This window comes from Sycon ciliatum, chromosome 1 (genome assembly GCF_964019385.1).
Source record: "Sycon ciliatum chromosome 1, ocSycCili1.1, whole genome shotgun sequence".
Lineage (NCBI taxonomy): Eukaryota > Metazoa > Porifera > Calcarea > Leucosolenida > Sycettidae > Sycon > Sycon ciliatum.
In genome coordinates this window covers 19847802-19869797 of record NC_088643.1, presented here as the reverse complement: position 1 = coordinate 19869797, position 21996 = coordinate 19847802, and positions in this window count along the sequence as shown.

Genomic DNA, 21996 nt, shown 5'->3' with positions numbered 1-21996 from the left:
TGCTGGACGTCTGCGCGTGCACGACAAGACGTGTGAGCTGGCTGACAAGTGAGAGCCAGGGATCCCGGGAGTCGTCAAGTACCGGCGTTTGACGACTCCCGGCCTGGTGAGAGCATGCATGCATGCATGTCCAGCTGGCGGGAAAGGGAACCTAAAATTGAATGAAGATCGATGGGTTGAATGTGAAATTGTGGATCTACACGAGGTTTGTTTTGATGTTCTGATACTTGTTGTAATGGCTAGTGATCTTGCAAACGTTACTGTGACTTTTCCAAGTCCTACTGATATACCTTGTCAAATCAGATGCCCTGTAGTAGTCTTGGTGGAAGCAGACTGGAATGCGTTGAATTCGTAGCTTCTGAAATTGAAATTTATTTTTTCTTGAGTGACACTGACAAGCGATGGCATTGGCGACAGGAGAACTTTGCTTCCTTCCAGGAGAGCTGCATCGCAGTCGGATCCTGTCCATGCACATGCGATCATGCTGTGTTGTAGACAGTGGAGAGCTGATTTTGACCCGAGAAAATAGTTTTGAACATTCATGAAGAGGATATTGTTGCTGTAGCTAGCTGACAGACATAGCCTGTGGCAGTGGTGTATGAAATAAGCTTGCAAGGTCTGTAGCAACTTGGTCATGGCAGAGAACGAGCTGAAGCGAGATGTGAAGGGTGCCATGCAGCTTACACTTGTGCATGTTCTACGTTACTCTACGGCGAGGAACTACACACGCACTCACTACTGCTCTCGCAAGGTGATTGGCTTCTCTCCAGTGATTCAGGCCGCCTCAAAGCATGGATCCACTGCACTTTGTCGCGGAACACATCAACATGCCTGTTGACGTACACTGGAAAAAGATACGACTCCACGATGAGGACCTGTGTAGCAACTTGATCATGGCAGAGAAGGAGCTGAAGCAACTTCCATTGGCGCATGTTTTTTAGTTTTAACGGAACTCCACGATGAGGAACAGCACTCGCTACTGCTCTTGCCAGGTGATTTGCTTCTCTCCCGTGATACAGGCTGCCTCAATGCATGACTTATCTGCACATCAATACACCTGACGTAGATATAACTGGAAAAAGGTGTCACTCCTCGATGAGGAGCACACAGCACTCGTGAAGGCTTGTACAGAGTGAGGGGCTTCTCCCCAGTGATGCAGGCTACCTTGAAGCATGATGAGCTACGTGAAAAATACCGCGCGGTGTGTTGAAGCGAGGCATGGAGCATGCCATTCAGCTTGGAACTGCACGTGGCATTTGATAGGGCTTGTGCAGGGTGAGTGTCTTCTCTCCAGTGATGCAGGCCACCTTGAAGCGTGAATCCACTGCATCTCTCTCTCTCTCTCTCCAAATTCTTTGGTAATGCAGCCTTTCACCAACATTGTCCGGTTGCACGCCTACTGTCACTCAAACAGGACCAATGGATGCAACATGTGCCTAGCAGATACACTGTTGATCATGAACAACTCCAATAACACCCCCCCCCCCCCTTACCATTGTCTTCAATACACATGCAACTAGAACTTGAAGTATATTAGTCGAAGCTGCTGGTATAGTCTCTACTTCTTGATGCTACCCACTCTCTTTTTCTGTCTGTCTTTCTGTGTATGTATGTGTGTGGGTGTGTGCGTCTCTCTCTCTCTCTCTCTCTCTCTCTCTCTCTCTCTCTCTCTCTCTCTCACGCACACACACACACACACACACACACTCCCTCACTCACTCACAAAGCATGGATCCACTGCACTTTGTCGTTGAACATCTCAACACGCATGTTGACGTACACTCTCTCTTCTCTCTCTTCTCTCTCTTTCTCTCTCTCTCTCTCTCTCTCTCTCTCTCTCTCTCTCTCTCTCACACACACACACACACACTCACAAAGCATGGATCCACTGCACTTTGTCGTTGAACATCTCAACACGCATGTTGACGTACACTCACTCTCTTTCTCTCTCTCTCGTTCTCTCTCTCTCTCTCTCTCTCTCTCTCTCTCTCTCACACACACACACTCACAAAGCATGGATCCACTGCACTTTGTCGTTGAACACCTCAACACGCATGTTGACGTACACTCACTCTCTCTCTCTTTCTCTCTCTCTCTCTCTCTCTCTCTCTCTCTCTCTCACACACACTCACAAAGCATGGATCCACTGCACTTTGTCGTTGAACATGATCTCAACACGCATGTTGACGTACACTCACTCTCTCTCTCTTTCTCTCTCTCTCTCTCTTCTCTGTCTCTGTGCGTGTGTGTCTCTCTCACACACACACTCACTCACTCACTCACAAAGCATGGATCCACTGCACTTTGTCGTTGAACATCTCAACACGCATGTTGACATACACTGTATCTCTCTGCGTCTTTTGATTTCTGTGTCGCTCTTTCTCTTTTTCTCAACCTGTGTATCTACAATGTACTTTGCTGTAATATATTCTTTTGAAGTAATAGTTCTGTCCTTATTTGACTGGATTATTGATCGCGTATTGATCAAGCTCGGCGCCAAGTATTGGCTCGCTTTCTCACATACTTACTCTCTTTTTCTGTCTGTCTCTCCATCTCTCTTTCTGTATGTGTGTGTGTGTGTGTCTCTCTCACTCTCTTTTGACGTACACTGTATCTCTCTTTGTTTATCTCTGTCTCTCTTTGTCTGTCAGTTTCTCTCTCTCTCTCTAACACACAGGCACAAGCTCTTTCTATCTTTCAGTTTCTCTTCTTTTGTTGCTTTCTCATGAACACTAGCACACACACACTCTCTCAACATTGATCACTTATTCCCATCATGCTTTTTTGGGTTTCGTTGTGATAGAATATTGTACTACTAGTACTACTGATGTACAACACTATTCCCATGCAACTGGAGGGTATATATTCGGGTGCTATTTGTTGTTGTGGCTAAGAGTGCATGGGTGCTATTTGTTGTTGTGGCTAAGAGTGCATGTGTGCGGCCAGCTAGTTCCAGCATGCAAGGTGTTACATTTGCTACACTGTGGTCTTACAAGCACAGAGAACCATATGTTCTAACTTTCCTTGATACAACTATGAACCGAAGCACAACTGCTGCAAACATTAACTGCCCATTTAGGCAAGATAGCAACAACTAAAAGTAGAAGAAGTAAGTAAGACTAGCGTCCTTCCAGCTCCAGGACAGTATGAACAGGCAACAGCATACATTTTAACAGCATTGCATCGTACATGCATGTAGCCATGCAGAAATAATTGTACATTTAGTTGTGAATGCAAATCCAAGGCGGAAAGCAGTCAGGCGTAATAGATGCCAGCAATAGAAACCAGATCTGTGACGCATGTCACATGCATTCATGATGATCAATGCATTGTGGTTCACCACCATTGAACACAGTAGTACATGTAAATTACACAGAAATAGGAGATTAAATCTAACATATCTCCCTCGTGAAAGAAAAGTGATAAAATATCACATGAGTGAGTAAAAGACGAAGACAACAAGAAGAAAAACATGACAAAAATAATGGCAATTGAATATGAAAACTCGGATGGAAGAAAAGGACCAAGGACCTACAAGACGTGCTAGAGCTGATAGCCAGTTTGTTGTAGAACGTGAGTACTGTCGGTCAGTTTGGTGCAATGTTATAATTATTGTTATTGCATGAGCTGATTGTCAAGTAACTGGTGGTGTTAGTGGACAGTATAGCATAACTTGTAGTTCTTTGGTCTTTTTTTCTTTACTATGAATATGAAAACAATCACAGCTCGCTCAGTACTTGCACCTTTAACTTCCAGTGGCTCAAGATGATGAACTGCATGCTTGTATACCTTCCCAGCTACTTAAACTTCTACTATCCGAACAGCACCATCCTTACCTGGATAGGTCATAAGCATACGTCCAAGTGGCAAGTGTGCAGTTGCGGTGTGCTTATCCATCACAAGCACAATATCTCCTTAGGGTGATGCTGTTGAAGCAACCACATCACTTGGATGCTTAGCTTCGGAACAATCTCTTTCAGCTAACGTTTCCATACCTGATCTACAATACGTTGCACAAACTCCCAGCGCTTTCTTGGGTGAGCTTGAGTCATTGTAGATGTGTTGGCTTCAGCAGCAACAGTTGCCCTAGCATGGCCAATGAGAAAGTGTTGTGGCAATAGCAGCTGAAGGTCTTCATGCAGCACTAGTTTCATTGCCTTGGCCATTACCTAGAACACACCACCAAAGTGTGGTGCACTTGGTGGCTTGAAGTACCAGGTAATGTCGCGGTATGACCTTTCTGCTGCTAGTCTGAAGTTGTCGAGAAACTTGACAGCTGCTTTTACCTCTTGATCAGCCACACGGAAATTGGTACCGTTGTCCGATTGCATCTCTTGTGGCACACCACGTCGCATGGTGAATCGGGGTCTAAGAGCCAGGAGAAAACCGTCGTTGTCCAGAGATAACCTCGAAATGACAAGCCCTAGTCAGCAGGCATGTAAACACACATACATATCTCTTTGAGTTGTGACCGATCTCGACCCTGGCATGCATAGAAGGGGATGACATAGCCGACACTAATTATGGCAAATGACTGATGTGGTCCAGTTGTCTTGAAGTCGGGAAGTGGTGGCATTGCTGGTGTTGCTGTTTTGATATGGTCCTTGCGGCAAAGAACGCACTTGGCCCGATGCCTCCAGGTGGCCTGCATCACTGGAGAGAAGCCACTCACCCGGCACAAGCATCCACGAGTGCTGTGTGCTCCTCGTCGTGAAGTGATACCTTTCCCAGTGAACGTCAACAGGCGTGTTGATGTGTTCGACGACAAAGCGCAGTGGATCCATGCGTTGAGGGGGCTGGATCACTGGAGAGAAGCCAATCATCTTGCGAGAGCAGTAGCGAGTGCGTGTGCAGTTCAGCTCCTTCTCTGCATGATCAAGTTGCTACAGACCTTGCAAGCTGATTTCATACACCACTGCCACAGGCTATGTCTGTCAGCTAGCTACAGCAACAATATCCTCTTCATGAATGTTCAAAACTATTTTCTTGGGTCAAAATTAGCTCTCCACTGTCTACAACACAGCATGATCGCATGTGCATGGACAGGATCCGACTGCGATGCAGCTCTCCTGGAAGGAAGCAAAGTTCTCCTGTCGCCAATGCCATCGCTTGTCAGTGTCACTCCAGAAAAAATAAATTTCAATTTCAGAAGCTACGAATTCCACGCATTCCAGTCTGCCTCCACCAAGACTACTACAGGGCATCTGATTTGACAAGGTATATCAGTAGGACTTGGAAAAGTCACAGTAACAGTTAACAGTTTGCAAGATCACTAGCCATTACAACAAGTTTCAGAACATCAAACAAACCTCGTGTAGATCCACAATTACACATTCAACCCATCGATCTACAAAATAGGTTCCCTTTCCCGCCAGCTGGACATGCATGCATCTCACCAGGCCGGGAGTCGTCAAACGCCGGTACTTGACGACTCCCTGGCTCTCACTTGTCAGCCAGCTCACACGTCTTGTCGTGCACGCGCAGACGTCCAGCACACACGCGTGTCGAAATGTGTTTTTTGCCGCGAAAGTCGGTAAAAATTAAGTGAGGGTCCCTTTAGTCCTTCGCATAGTACTCGTGTGCGCGTTATAAGTGTGCACAAGTGCGCGACTGCGCGTCCATTTGTAGAAAATGAACGAGTGCGATCATGCGAGCGCCGAGTGGAGGACTGGAGTGGAGAGCAAAGAGAGCATGCAGGGCCGCAGAGCTACGGCTCCGAGTACGAGTAGGGACGTACATAATTATTGCCTTATTGGGAGTTGTTGTTGTTGTCATAGTACTAGTACACTGTTTTTCGATTTTGACAGCATGTTACAAGGCGAGGACGCGTAGTGCTCCTGACTACAACCATAAACCGGTTGGCAGAGTCCCGGTCTTTTGAACCGTATTGGGAAAACCCGTCCTCGCCTTGTAACATGCTGTCAAAATCGAAAAACATGTTAAAGGGGAAGTTAAGGCAAAAATTAAAATTTCACCAGTTGTAGTCTTCGGGGTGCTGAGTCGAATGGTCGTGGTCCGAGGAAGCTGAGACGCTCCCGTCCTACTTGAATCCCAATCGAACTCGCGCACTTCCACCGAAACTGGGTGACTGCGCCCTACTAGATGGGGATTTGTATGCAAAATGTCACTAAAAGCGCCATTTCGTTCTTATAAAAGCACGGATGACCGCGATTGGCCCATATGTTGTAGTCTTTTGGACGCTGAGTCGACTGGTTTTGGTCCGAAAAGGCTGCGATGCAGCGTTCCTCCTTTATTCCCAATCGAACATGGTTGAACAAGCGGTCACGTGCTCCTGCGTACACCAGTCACCTGGTCACCGTGCCTGCAGGGTACAACTTACTAGCCTGTTTGACCTTTTTTGGGTGCAGTCCTGTCACTCGAGTTGAACCCGAGTTGAACCTTGGTGTGAAAGTTGTCACCTGCTGGCGTGGTGACCAGGTGATTTGGGCACCCAGGACCACGTGACCGCTTCTTCAACCATGTTCGATTGGGAATAAAGGAGGAACGCTGCATCGCAGCCTTTTCAGACCAAAACCAGTCGACTCAGCGTCCCAAAGACTACAACATATGGGCCAATCGCGGTCATCCGTGCTTTTATAAGAACAAAATGGCGCTTTTAGTGACATTTTGCATACAAATCCCCATCTAGTAGGGCGCAGTCACCCAGTTTCGGTGGAAGTGCGCGAGTTCGATTGGGATTCAAGTAGGAAGGGAGCGTCTCAGCTTCCTCGGACCACGACCATTCGACTCAGCACCCCGAAGACTACAACTGGTGAAATTTTAATTTTTGCCTTAACTTCCCCTTTAACTACCAAGCAAGGCTTCTGTATATACTAGTACACTGTAGTACAGTCAACTTCGCTTATGACGACACTCGCTGGGGAATCAAAAAGTGTCCTTATTCGCGAAGTGTCGTTATACCCGAAGTCTCATTATATATATATAGTTGGAAGGGACTTTGCTCTGGGCATGGAAATGCTGTCGTTATTCGCGAATTGTCGTTATATCCGCAGTCGTTATTAGCGAAGTTGACTGTAGTAGTACTCTACAACAGTAGTATTTTGTTAGGGAAATCCCTACAGACGTTGCCGTCTTTTTACAGCCTACACTGAGGCTACATGTACAGGGAACCCTAAGTGCTCTTTGCAGAGCGAAATGAAAGCGGAAGGTTGATCAGCTTGGCGACACAACATAGGCAGAGAATTCCACCGATCAGCGCCAAGGAAAGAAACAGAGAACATCCTCATTTCCTCTGTGCTGCGCTGATGAGTTCACAAAGAACGAAACAGCACGCTGTCCGCAGATTGAGAACATGCCATATCTAGTTTTAGCAGCAGGCAAAGAAATAGACGAGAAGGACTGTCCTCTACAATTGTAGTGCGCCTATCTGTACAAGTAGCAGCTGATTGTAGAGTGAACATAGAGGAAAGCAGGGGACTGGTCAGCTTGTTTATACATCGGAACACAAAGACAAAAAGTCGCAAGTTGAGGCGAGACTCCAGCGAGTATAATTTAGCATGCTGCAAAAGGAAAGCAGTTGGGGTGCGCCTAGAAAGGCCGAAGACCTTCTTCATACCCATACCGTATGTCCTTTTCCTTTCTACATTTATTTATGGCTCAACATCCGAGTTTCAAATTATTTATTTAATTTGTAATAGGGCATTCCCACAGGCCTAAAAACTTGAGCAGTTGAGGCCTTCTTACGGGGTACCCTATATGTTTTTGTATGGATGAGCGGAAGTCTGGTAGCGTGGAGCAAATACGAACAGAATTATTATTATTATGTGCTTGTTCGCGTAGACATCAGCATGGCCTGCAGCTGCATTAATGGGCATGCGAATCATGCAAACCAGCCAAAAATGTTCGCATAAGCCACTTCGAATAGATACAAAAGACCATAACAGTTTCAAAAAAAAGAAGAAATATGCGAAAAGAAGACAAAAACTAGTCTAGGGTGCCGACACCACTCGGGCACAGATGCCCACCCAACCGCTTCGGTCAGCAGCAAGGGCACGGAACGCCTCCAGATCGACTTTGCTTGACAAGGAAAGTCCAATCCGCTTGGCATCATCTTGTAGTAGCGTCGGTAGTGTGTGTCTTGGTCGTCCCCTCCAGCCCGCTGGACGAGGCTCTGCGAAGTACGCTCCCATGGCCAGGGATGGTGGGGAGTCAGCCGGGAGCCGGAGGACGTGCCCAAAGAGCCTCCACCTAGCTCTCAAGATGATAATGCGGAGAGGAACCGCGCCGGTACGCTCATAGAGCCTCTCGTTCCTAATCCGATTCGGGAACACAATGCCGATTAGCGCCCGCAGCTGTTTTCGGTGGAAGGCCTCAATACGGCTCAGCTGCTGTTTCGTTGGTGCCCATGTTGCACAATTGTAGCAGAGTACAGGGAGTACAAAGGCATTATAGAGCCGGATGCGGAGATCCTCCGAAACTAGCGACCTACGGATCCACAGCGTCCAGAGTTTACCAAAGGCAACAGTTGCCAGTTGCTGTCGCCGTAGCATATCCTCGGCCTCACCTAATAGGGACCCGAGTTTCTTGGTGGTTCGCCACTCCTCCTCGATGCGATCAGTGTGCCGTTCGATGTGCGTGTGCTCTGTTTTGGTCTCATTCACTTTCAAATCCCATTCGAGGAGCTTGTTGGATATGGTTGGAAGGAGGATCCTCAGCCTCTCACCATCAGTAGTCACGAAATCCACATCGTCGGCGTAGGCAGTTTCAGTTGGTAACCCCAGGGAGATATCGGCAGGGGGGCGTGGTAGAAGAAGAGGCCGGACATCACGCAGCGCACCCTCAAGGTACACAATGAAAAGAACAGGAGACAACGAGTCACCTTGGGGTGTGCCGCGGAGAGTGGGGAATGACGGGCCCTTAGCGGATGGGAGTACAACCCGCAGTACGGTGTCCTGGAGGAGGTAACTGATCATTCGGATTTCATCCGGCTGCAAGAACGATCCCAGCACCGAGATGAGCCATGGCCTGCTTATACAGTCAAACGCTTTTGACATATCAATGCCTAGGATATCCAGCGCACAGCGATAGCGTTGGCATCGAGCCGCCAACCATCGGTATGACCACACAACACGAACAGAAGCAGGGAGCGAATTCCAGTACTTCCTTGGCGCTGATAGGTGGAATTCTCTGCCTGTCTCGTGTCGTCAGGTTCAACGGAGCATCTATCCGTTTTTGTTCCGCTCTGTAAAGAGCACTTAGGGTTCCCTGTAACAAGACGGCAACGTCTGTAGGGCCTTCCCTATCAAAATAATAAATTCTACTACTTCGTAAGACCAAACAGGCAATGGTGCCCTGTGGAAGTAAATTTCCGAAAGCGGTAGAGAGCGAGGGGGAGAGAGCGAGGGGGAGGGAGCGAGGGGGAGGGAGCGAGGGGGAGAGTGAGGGAGAGAGAGAGAGAGAGAGAGAGAGAGAGAGAGAGAGAGAGAGAGAGAGAGAGAGAGAGAGAGAGAGAGAGAGAGAGAGAGAGAGAGAGAGAGAGAGAGAGAGCCTTGCTAGTTGGCTAGGTGTGAAAGATGATGCTCCGCCTTGCGATATGCTGTCACCATCACTCATACCCTGACCTGAGTGACCTCTGTTCCAGGATATACACGTAGATCTTGACTTCAGTTGTCTTCACCAGCTAGAAAAGTAGTAAAATCATGCCGTCACGGTTTTACTACTCCCTCGTTTTCACTATTATTATGTCTGTACCGCAATAGGTGGACATGATGCCGACAGAATTTTCACCACGAATCACACTGACTGCAAAGAAACTGTTCCTGACTACAACCAGAGACCGGTTGGCAGGGTGAGGTAGACTACCATAGTCCAGATACTACTACTACTACTAGTAGTAGATCTACCAGCCGTAGCCTGCCGTAGTGGCGTAGGGTCCGGGTGCCAGTTTATGGATATGGCCAAGAGTATACTCTTGATATATCATGCATGGTTCTACCATGCCTACAGCGGAGATATGCACCAGGGCCGGGAGTCGTAAAATATTCTACGACTCCCTGATATAACGTCACATAGCTGCCTTCCCCGCACTGGCCAACTACAACATAACACTTCTCAGTTACCTAATCTAGCTCTTCCTAGATCCTCACCTTGCCAGAGCTCAGAGTTACTGGCCAAACCGCTCGCAGTGAAGTCTAGTCAGAGACTCAGAGTACTCTAGTTGCGATACTAGAGAGGTTTAGTCCCACGTAATCCGTGGGTACTTTACGTGTGTGTACCACGTGATACTCAGTAACCACGGGGGTACGGGTGTTTCGCAGCGCGCGGCCACTCGTCAAGATGGCGGCAAATCCGAGAGTACAAATATTTCGACTCTGGCTATGTGCGCGGCGGATGCGAATCTCGCACGTGCATGCAAAATCTAGCCTAAGTTCTGGCAGATCTGGGTACCGGTAGAGCAAGTGTACGTGTGTGAGAACGACGACTTTTCCGAGAGAGAATGTGGCTCTTTTCATCCCAACATTTTACTCGCCACGCTCTCCCTCCCAGCTTATTGATACGAGTATCTGCTACCGAGTAGAAGTCTCCATCTTCACAGTAGGTCAGGCAAAATCGCAACGTTGAAATACTTTGCTCACTTGGTGTTTTTGGTCCTTTGAGATGATGTGGCTGTTGTGTACAACTCGAAGTGACAAACTTGAGACCCCCGCGCCACAAAAAACTAAGGCGCGCCACAAAGTTTCGTTTGGCTATTCAATGAAAGGATGTATGGAAGCAGGGATAAAAACTATCGTGGCTGCCGGCAAAACTCCTGGTAATGTAAGAAACGGGGTGTGACTTTGGTAATTCCAAGGAGAATGTACGCACGGCCATTCCACAACGAAGACGAAACTACGAGCTCAAAAACACTCCGATTTTCAAACAAACGACGCAGGAAAGAAGACATGGCCGCAGTGTTCCCGTGTGGTCTTCAAAACACCTAATTTTACTTCGATAGCGGCTGGTTCAGGGCAAATTCAGGCCCAATTCGACAGCGTCGTACCGCTCAGGTTCGCCCAAAACACGAGGAAATGTACGGTAGATCCGAATGCGTACGCATTTTGCGTACGGGGACGACTGGCCAGAGTTCATGCACTGCAAACACCCGTGTAACCCACGTACTAGACGTTTTCTGATCCACGACATGTACATACGTATATATATACCGTGTATGGAGGCGCACGTGATCACCCACGTTCCGCCAGAACGTGGGTGAAAATCAGAATCAGGGAGCGCATTTTGCGAGCTGTGAGGGTGCTCAGCTGAAGAAGTTTCCGAAGCACGAAATCAAAATATTCGATGAGCTTCTTAGGCCCGGGTAGCTTCGTCTTTGACCAGGTTTGGGCCTTTCGCTTCATGCTTTTGTTTGTTCCGTGTGCCTAAACATAACATTGCAACGTGGATGCCCTTCGACTTCATCCACTTTACGTGGATCACCCACGTACGCGTTTCCGTTACGTGGGAACTAAACCTCCCTATTATTATTATTATTATTATTATTATTATTATTATTATTATTATTATTATTATTATTATTATTATTATTATTATTATTATTATTATTATTATTATTATTATTATTATTATTATTATTATTATTATTATTATTATTATTATTATTATTATTATTATTTCACAATCACGATGACATAGTGCCAATAAGCATGTGATGCGGGCGATTTTAACCAGCCATGGTGGGGACAACTGAGAAAAAGAAGGAGAAGAAAAAGAGAAAAGAAAAGAAAACAAAAGGAGTACTATAGGAACCTGGAGAGAGCAGTATGAAGATTAGGCTAGCAATGGAAAACAACGAATTCAATTCAATTCAACTTAGGCGCGGGCAGAATGGAACAAAATGCAGCGAAGGTGTCACGAGACTTTACCTCCTGCGGAAGCCGAGACCAATGAGAATAGGACTTGAACAGAGGGGATTTTATAAGGATCGATGACCTGGCAAGTGGGAAATGGAGAGAACATCTAGTACGCGAGCTATTATTGAACCAGCTTAAGGGGGCACATCACCCAAAAATTCGCTGAAAAATCGAATTTGTAAATTCATATTGAGTGCTACGTCAGTTGAAAGAGCATGAATAGCTGCAAATTCTCTGAAAACTGTGTCCCTATCTGACCAGCCGTTCAAGAGTTATGGCCGAAAATGTGCCCTTGCAAGGAAAGATTTTTTTGTTGCATGCTGTCATTTGTTGGCAGCACTGTATTTGAATGTGAGCAGACCGTGCGCAACTTGTCGTATTATGGAAACACGCGAAAGTGTGCAGAATTTTGCCCCAAGTCCAAAAAAGTCCAAAAAATCACGTTAAAAAACCACGTATTGGGCTGCACGGCGGCGGGCGAAGCCCGCCGCCGTGCAGCAGGACTTTTGCCAGCACCCTCGTGACGTTGCAGATATGTGGCTTGATTAATTATTGTAGTTGACGTTGATTTAGTGACTTTGGCAAGTAACTGTTAGTTTGAGTCGTGTCAAGAAGTCAGGTAGGATTCAGTACTAGGCAGTAGTGAAACGTGAGTGGCAATCTTTGCCGGTTTCTGAGGGCATCCTGGATTTGGTGTGCAGCGCTGTGGAAATGGCTTGCTGTGGAGGTCCCAGCACTGGATGTTGTATCAAAGGTACGACCTCGTAGCACGTGCTAAACCTAAAAAAATTCAAAAATTGACTTGGGTCTGTGGGAGTCCGTGAAAGAACGCCCACTCGTTCCGTTGTGACAGATTCCAGGGCCACGTTGAGGGGCCCTACCCCACCACCCATGGCTGCTTCTGGACTTGTTTTAGGTTTGGGTCCCGCGCACGGACAGAATGGGCCCGAAAATGTGAAAAAAATGTAAATGCATTTGTTTGGCTCCTGGGTGGCTCGCACACCGTAGCACTATGCCGGAAATTTGAGTTTTTCCGGCCTGGAAAGCCTGTCAGTGAGGCGCAAGAACTTGTAAATCATGTCCTGAGGGCCAGCATAGTGGCAGGAGTGTGTGGTCAAAATTTCACTCAAATCCACTGAGAAACACCAAAGTTACGGTCAATTGAATGCCATATGAAATTTTTGGGTGATGTGCCCCCTTAAGTGCGCAAGTGCATGAGGAGGAGCAAGTTGAAGCTTAATACGGTGAATGAATTTGCATGCCGAGTGGGGAAAGCGTTCTGAGAGAGGGGAAGAGGAAGCCAAAATGTATAGCGTCTGAGAGGAGGTCAGAGTAATTATAATAACTCAGCGAGCTTTGCACGAGCCGGAGGGCCCGCCGGAACTGGTCCGGTTATTATTATTATTATTATTATTATTATTATTATTATTATGTACTATTATGTGAGATGAAATAAAACAGGAAAGGGCACAGGCCCTGATACGTGCAAGGGATAGCAATCAACCTTGCACATGTGTTCTAAATACATGTAAATGTAAATGCAAAACAATTAAAAACAAAAACACAAACAATGAGCAATAACTTCAGGACTGGGCACAAGTCCTAAACCAGTAAAAGGTGCAAGAGATAATAATCAACCTTGCGAGTTCGAGTCAAAGCATGCGGACTCACAACAAAATGGCATCAACGTGAGCAAAGAGGAAGAAGAGAAAGGAAACAGCAAAACAAAAAGCAAAGACGGAGGATAAACGGCAACAGAACCAAAACTGGCAAACAAACCTGTGACATCATCATGCACAGACACAAAAGACAAATCGAGCCGAGTCAAACTGGCATGAGCGACTCATGCTGCAGGACATCGCTGGGGTGATGGCTGAAATTCACCTTCCTCCGACTACCACGCAACATCATGACGGAGTCACGGACTAGAGTGAAGCCAAGCTCACAGCGGATCCGTCCCATGAGGATGCTGTACGAGTCTCCGGTTGCCGCTGCCAGGCGAATGGCGAGACGTTTCAACATATTCCGGGCCTCACCGCCAGCTCCCCCGACAGAGGAGAACACCAATGGAGAGAAGCTGCCCCTCTCCACCCGCCGGATCCGCTCACCATAAGCCGCTTTCTTCTGCTCCTCATGCCATCTGTAGGTCGCAGAGAGGGACTTAGTCATGTAAGAGGACGCGCAGGGATAGAAAACCCTTATGTCAAAAAATGCATCCTCTTGCATGGACCAGAGGCCCCTCCCCTTGACGTCCAGTCTGGCCTGAGGGTCAGTGTTGGCGGCCCTTGGAAGAGCTTCACCAGCAAGGGGTTGAAGAACAGGCTCCGTCTCCACGGCATTGCACACTCTGCCAAGAAGGCCGGCAATGTAGTCCCGGACATGGTTGTGGCGGATGATGGGGAAGCCGCCACGTCTGCATATCATGGCATGGTCGGTGGTGAAAGGCACACCACATAAGCAGGTGTCAGGGATACCAAGAACAGGCCACCCGTAGCGTGCAGCAAGAGCATCCTGGAATGACCTCCTGTCGAGGCTGAAGCCGTGTGCAGCGATGGGCAGGCACGATAGCCACGAGCTGGCACCGCGGTCGCAACTAGCCTCCAAGGAGCGCTGCTCATGGTCGCTGAGGTCTGCACTGATGGTGGCAGTAGTGTCGGACCACAGGGTACGGAGTTTGGCACGGCCCTGGAGCTTAGCATTGCGCACGGTGTCCTCGTCAGTGGCCAGCAGTAGGGACTGGCGCATGATGTTGGCCTGGAGCTCACTGGTGACTGCTACTGATGTGGCGTGCTGGAGTGGAGCGATAGACAGGGGGGACAGCAAACCAAGACCTCCAAGGCGAGGGGGCAGCGACAGCAGCTGGCGCAGTGGGGGAGATGGAGGAGCAACGCCTGTAACAGCTGGGATGAACTCCTGGGCGATGACACACTCCAGAGCTTCAAAGTCAGCAATGTCATCAGGTGTGGTTCGCATAGCATACGTCCACCTATGACGCAGACCGTGTGCAAACGCGGCGAGGGCAGACTGGGGATCAGTCTTTGCGAACTCTGTGAGCACTGTAAGCTGGCTGCACCATTCCTCCAGTCTAGCTGAGAAATGCCGTCGCTGGAACTCCTCTGTGCCGATGGCAGCGCCGAGGTATGGCCGACCCTCTGCAGTGATCTTAATGCCTGTGCCGGAAAAGATCTCCTGGGCCTCTGGCAAGCTGGATGGCTTCACCACTAGCCATGTCTTGGCAGCATTCGGGTGATACCCAAAGTGGGGGCCAAGATCTGTGAGTAAGTCCCACCAGTGGCGCACAGCACGCAATTTTTCTTCAGACTTTTCCCGTTTGTCTCGTTCCCTCAAACTAGTGAAGATTTTATGACTTGGGGCTCTCCGCGTGCTAGAGTGTACGTGAAGTGTGTGGGTACAGTGAGGGCTGCGTCCCACCCGCCTGTGTGGATTCACAGGAAGTGTGAGTTACGAAGTCTGAAGAAAGTGTTGAACAGTCTCTGCTGGGATGACGACTACACCATAGCTCAGTGGTTAGAGCATCGCTAGCTACAAGCGAGGGTCCCTGGTTCGAGTCCTGGTGGTGACAGTCAATTTTTCTTCAGACTTTTCCCGTTTGTCTTGTTCCCTCAAACTAGTGAAGATTATTATTATTATTCGTAATAAGTATTCGCATGCAACGACGCAAATCCACACAATTCAGTAGACACTTCTTTTCTATCAAACGTTTTCTTTCCCTTCTCTTCAGGATAGTACAGGGAATGTTGGAAATTTGGAAAAACACATAACTATATAGAAAAATAGAGAAAAAGTCAACACTTCCACATAGGCGATAAAATGACTAAAGTGTGAAAAAAATGCGAATACTTATTACGAAACTGTTTTCCCACCGCCTCCAAACTACTGTTTGAATTATTATTATTATTATTATTTTTTCTTATTTTGTTAGGGATTTCCCAACAGGCAATGTTGCCTTTTTACTGGGAACCCTAAATGAGACTTTGTGTGAGCGCGAAACAAAGCAGGCGACTCGGCCAGGCGACAAGATGGAGGCAGCGCATTCCACCTGTCGGCACCAAGATACGCAATGGAATGGAAACCATACCGGGAGTGGCAGGCAGGCAAGACAAGAGCAGCTGTAGCTTGGCCCCGAGTTGTGGCCACAGAATGTGGGCCAGTGCAGCGGGGAGTGAATAGGAGGCTGAGAAGTGGGCTAGATAAACCATGCAGACAGCGAAAGACAAAGACGTATTGCTTGAAATTTAAGCGTTGCTCTAGTGTGTAGATCTTGGTGTAAGCGTACAGTGTCTCAGTGGGAGTTCTGCGGTCAAGGGCAAATATTCTTTTAAGACTAGTACGGCTGGCTGTGATCAGCTGGTTGTATGAACGGTGAGATAGACAGTTAATGTAGGCAGAGCTAGCATACTCAAGGGTGGATTGAATAATTGATAGATAGAAAAGACGACGCGCTCTGTGGTTCAGGTTCTGCCTGGCATGCCTGTAGGCTCCGACCTTCTGCTTGACGGCAATGCAAACTCGCTCTACTTGAGCATCGAATGCCAAGTGCTCATCCACAATGAGGCCCAGGTATTTGGCTGTGTGCGCAGGATAGAGAGTGGAGTTGCGGCATGATATGGACACAGTGGTGGGTAAGGGACTAGTTGGGCGACGTAATAGCAGAAATTGTGTCTTATCAGGGTTGAGAACCAGTCCCTTCCCTGTAAGGTAGCTGTCCAGAGCAGCAAGGTCCGCAGTGACCGGTTGGTCAGGTTATGATTACCGGACCAACCGTTTGGCCACCAACACAATGTTTACTACTGTGGTGGGCATGTGTATCCACCATATCGATACACAACGTATGAAAGGCCACAATACAAAAAGACAAATCGAAAACTGCTTCCGGCGGTCCCGCGGAGGGCAGATAATTTTCACGCAACCCGTCTCCGTGCACCGGTACACGGCGATGTAGGAACACTCCGAATCCTAGAGTCGTCACGAAAGCTCGGGCTGTCAATTCACGACTCCTTCAGCCCCTGCTCCAAGTCCAACCATACACTTACAACATTTTCCTGTCCTATACTATTAGCTAGAGTTATGTACTCTTGCTAATAGTACAAAATAGTGGTTGCGACTTCGGCGATGATGTGTAAGAAAAGGTTTGCTCCCCACACTGGAGCTAGCGCTATTCCGCCGACTTGACTTGACACTTGACTGACTCACGACTGCCATCCAGCGGCTATCTGGTGTTCACGAGGTGTTTGTCGCGCTGGAAACGGAGCGTCTCTGTAAGTTTGTATCCCAGGTGATGTTTGTGCCTGGAGAGCACTATATAAGTGGTGCTCTTCAGGCACAATCTTCCTCAGCCTACTCCAGCTCAACTGATGAGGGGTGAATTCCCCGAAACACTGTGTATTGAGCAGGGAGTGGTGCTTTCTTGCAGGTTTGCCGAGTCGAAGGTTCGATGGACTTCTCGTGTGCTCTGCATGGCAGTCGTGAGTCAGTCAAGTGTCAAGCCGGCAGAATAGCGCGAGCTCCAGTGTGGGGGAGCATACCTCTTCTTATACTAATAGTAATAATTATGTTGGCTTGCTCCCTACATGGGAGCTTGCGGTTTTCCTGCCGACTTGAATTCTCACTAGACTGATTCACGACTGCCATGGAGAGCACTATAATAATTACAGGTTGTGCTCTTCAGGCACACTCTTCCTCAGCCTACTCAAGCTCAACTGATGAGGGGTGAATTCCCCGAAACACTGTGTATTGAGCAGGGAGTGGTGCTTTCTTGCAGGTTTGCCGTGTGGATGGTTCGATGGACTTCTCGTGTGCTCTAGATGGCAGTCGTGAGTCAGTGAAGTGAGAATTCAAGTCGGCACCGGGAAAACCGCGAGCTCCCATGTAGGGAGCAAGCCAACATAAGTTGTGACTGAGCTTGGCCTACTTTCCCACTCTCGATCAGGGAGCCGTATAAACCACTCCCTGCTCTCCATCCTTCGATCTTTCCACGTCCAATATGGGACTGGTCACATAATGCAGGATACAGTCATTATAGATCTACACTACCGTACACAGTAGATCTACACGATAATAGTCTACAAGACTACATACAATGATGCTAGCCTTGCTAGTTGGCTAGGTGTGAAAGATGATGCTCCGCCTTGCGATATGCTGTCACCATCACTCATACCCTGACCTGAGTGACCTCTGTTCCAGGATATACACGTAGATCTTGACTTCAGTTGTCTTCACCAGCTAGAAAAGTAGTAAAATCATGCCGTGTTTTACTACTCCCTCGTTTTCACTATTATTATGTCTGTACCGCAATAGGTGGACATGATGCCGACAGAATTTTCACCACGAATCACACTGACTGCAAAGAAACTGTTCCTGACTACAACCAGAGACCGGTTGGCAGGGTGAGGTAGACTACCATAGTCCAGATACTACTACTAGTAGTAGATCTACCAGCCGTAGCCTGCCGTAGGGTCCGGGTGCCAGTTTATGGATATTGCCAAGAGTATTAGCTATTTGCATTCCGAAATTCGGCAAAAAGATTCGGCACGCGCGGGAGCGAGGTCGAAAATGCACACGAAGATTCGGCATGATTGTTCGGAAAAAGCTCACTTTGCCGAACATATTTTTCGGATGAATTTTCTTGTTGAAGAGCGCTAGCGCGTGATTTATTCAAAGATGTTTCTTATCTCGGCATGGCTTCGCAGGCGTCTTTGGCGACATCAGCATCGTCAGCTACCTCTGATTGCTCCTCTCCACTGCCTGTCTATTCTCTTTCGCCTGGAGTGTCCTCACCGTCATCTGTGTGGCTGAAAAGACTATGGCGATACGCATAAAATTTGACTTGGCCATGGAGTTGGTTTTTCTGAGGCGACTGAGGAGGCAGGTTTGGCCCTCGACTCTTTGGGCGATCAAAATTCGTCGGAATCAGCAAGAAAAGGAGCACGGGACAGAACGTTGCTGATGCTGGGGCTCACGAAATGAAAACACATCATTTTCGACTTGCAAAACAAAGGTTGGTGCGAAAATTCGACATTTTGATGTTCGACAAATGCCCGAAGAACGCCGAGCCGAAATTCGGAATGCAAAACCTCACTATTACTAGTAAAAGAACTGGAGACTGCAGTGCAAAGACAAAGGTGATGAACGATGTGAAGATCGCGCCGAAATTGGTGTTACACAGCTAGCGGACTTCCCACAAAGTGTGGACAGATTTCCTTCGGTACCGTAGTAGAGACGGCTAGTGCGGAAGCGGAAGTATACTGTACACTGTGGACTACGACTACAACGTCTCGTTGATCACTGAAAATCCCTGGATCCCGGAGGATGAAGGACGTGCAGCAAGGCGTAAAACTATGGACACCACTCCAGGCAGCTGCTGCAGCGCAAAGCGTACTGATACCGGAGCATAACTCGCCGGCGCTATCTCACTCTGTTCAAGAGTTGAAGGAACGGATTGGCAGCACACACCCGCACCAGCCGAGTCGTGGAAAGGACAGCATACACAAGGTTAGCTGCTCCGTTTCATACGACTGCTTGCTTTATTCGGGAAGCCTCCGAAGGGAATTTCGAATTTTTTCAGGAATGCTCTCTAATAGTAATAAAGTAACACCAAGAGTCCATGTTTATGCACTCTTGGTAACACCATTAATAGTTATCAATCATAAGCCAGTAATGTTTCGCTACTACTGTGCATGATTGTACTATCTCAGTATCTGCGCTGCTCAATGAAATCCGATCAAACAAGTTGATGCCAAGCTACGTGTGTGTATGTGAGTGAGTGTGTGTGTGTGTTGCGCCTGCGGCCGCGTGTTGTGTCGAAGCGGCGGCCTGGCCATCAATCATTCTGCCATGAGCTGGAGAAATAGCGATGCGCTTTCCTTTGCAATGGGCAAGGTCAAGGTGTGCGTCTGTGTGTGCATCCTGTGTGTGTGTGTATGTGTGTGTGTGGTGTGTGTGTGTGTGTGTGTGTGTGTGTGTGTGTGTGTGTGTGTGTGTGTGTGTGTGTGTGTGTGTGTGCATGCGTGTGTGCATGCATGTGTGTGTGTACTGTACAGCCCCTGGACCTGTGAATACTGGGATGTGCACTGCCGCAGCAGGGGTGCAACCTTACTTTACGCACGTGATTGGATTTCATTGAACAGCACTGTATGTTGCCATGATCACTACCTGTGGTGTAGCTGGTCCACCTCTTGGGGGGGGGGGGGGGGGGGGGGGTACTTCATCAAAATAATCAAACATGTACTTTTGGAGCAGTTGTCATATTTTTCATCAACTACCACACCACAACTGTGCTCTCCAGCCGACGAGAGCTGGACAGCTGCACCTCATGCATTGCAGCTATGATACTACCGCTGCTCACAGGCAAACATTTTACTCATTCATTTCGGTGATGAGCGACAGGTGTATGTTTTTCGAAGTAACAGTTACATGCTGCTGACAGTACATGTACATACTAACAGGCAGGGGCGTAGCAGCCGGACCACTTTCTTTAACACAATGCCAAAAGTGCCCAGAATGCAGGACTTTGCATCCTAATTTCAAATTTTCCCGGGGGGACATCCCTGGACCCCCTCCAACCGAACCACCTCCGACAGCGGTCACAGCTACGCACCTGACAAGAGACCATAACACATGGACTCTTGATACTAATTTGAACTGTTTTGGGCACTCCTACATGATAATAGCAGTACCATCAAGAGTCCATAACCCCAAGAGTGTGCAACTGGGGCCTGGCTGCTGCAGGCCCACTGCGCGACGGAATTCCAACATTATGTCATGCCGCTGAGGCACAGCTGTACAAAACTCCACATTCCATGGTGCTTGGAGCCAGGCAGGTGCAGGGAGTTAGTAGTACAGGCGCAACGAACGTGTCCGTCATTTTCGACGTAATGTTGGAATTCCGCCGCACGGACCCCCATGTACAGAGTTGCACACTCTTGGGGTTATGGACTCTTGTTACCATGTGTTACTATTTTATATTAAACACTCCACATATACGGCAGTTTGAAACTCGGATGTTGAGCCATAAATAAATGTAGAAAGGAAAAGGACATATGGATACGAGTTTAGAGTAACTCTCCATCACTGTAACTGGATACTATATACAGTCAGAAAGTGCAATAACTAGGCACAAAACTGACAGAGTACTGAGACATTCGACGTCCTGACACCTAGCTTCAACACATCTCCGTAGCGCTAACCGACAGCCTTCCAACTTGGAAGGTTCAAGGTTATGGAAAGACCAAAGAGGGGAAGGCAAGCGCAACGAAAACGAGCAAAAGCTACAGTCCCAACGGAACAAAGAATGTTGATTGTTACTGGATGATGACGAGACCAGTACGATATTTGACAAAGCGGTCTAACTACAATTCGAAGCAGCAAAGCAGCACACCACCCAACTTGGGTGGGTCATAAATATCAAAGATAAGTAAAGAAAGGGGAAGCTTTGCGAAAACGAATTGTACAAGCCGAAAGCCAAACTCCTACAGTACTCCTCATGCATGACATTGTGATGGACTAGTTGACTACAAAACAAGTAACAAAGTTAGTTGTTTCACACGACGTACGTTTCGCCCTATGGTTCGTGACGGCTCATCAGGTGTGCAATTTGAAACTCGGAGCCGTCACGAACCATACGGCAAAACGTACGTAGTGTGAAACAACTTGTTTTGTAGTCAACTAGTCCATCACAATGTCATGCATGAGGAGTACTGTAGGAGTTTGGCTTTCGGCTTGTACAATTCGTTTTCGCAAAGCTTCCCCTTTCTTTACTTATCTTTGATATTTATGACCCACCCAAGTTGGGTGGTGTGCTGCTTTGCTGCTTCGAATTGTAGTTAGACCGCTTTGTCAAATATCGTACTGGTCTCGTCATCGTCCAGTAACAATCGACATTCTTTGTTCCGTTGGGACTGTAGCTTTTGCTCGTTTTCGTTGCGCTTGCCTTCCCCTCTTTGGTCTTTCCATAACCTTGAACCTTCCAAGTTCTGTCCCCGGGGAAAATTGCGGAAAAAAATCGCAAAAAACGCGGGGAAAAACGCGGCATAATATGGCATAATTTGCGGTGAATTTGCGGTAAATATGCGGTAAATATGCGGTGAATAATATTGATGTGCGGCAATTT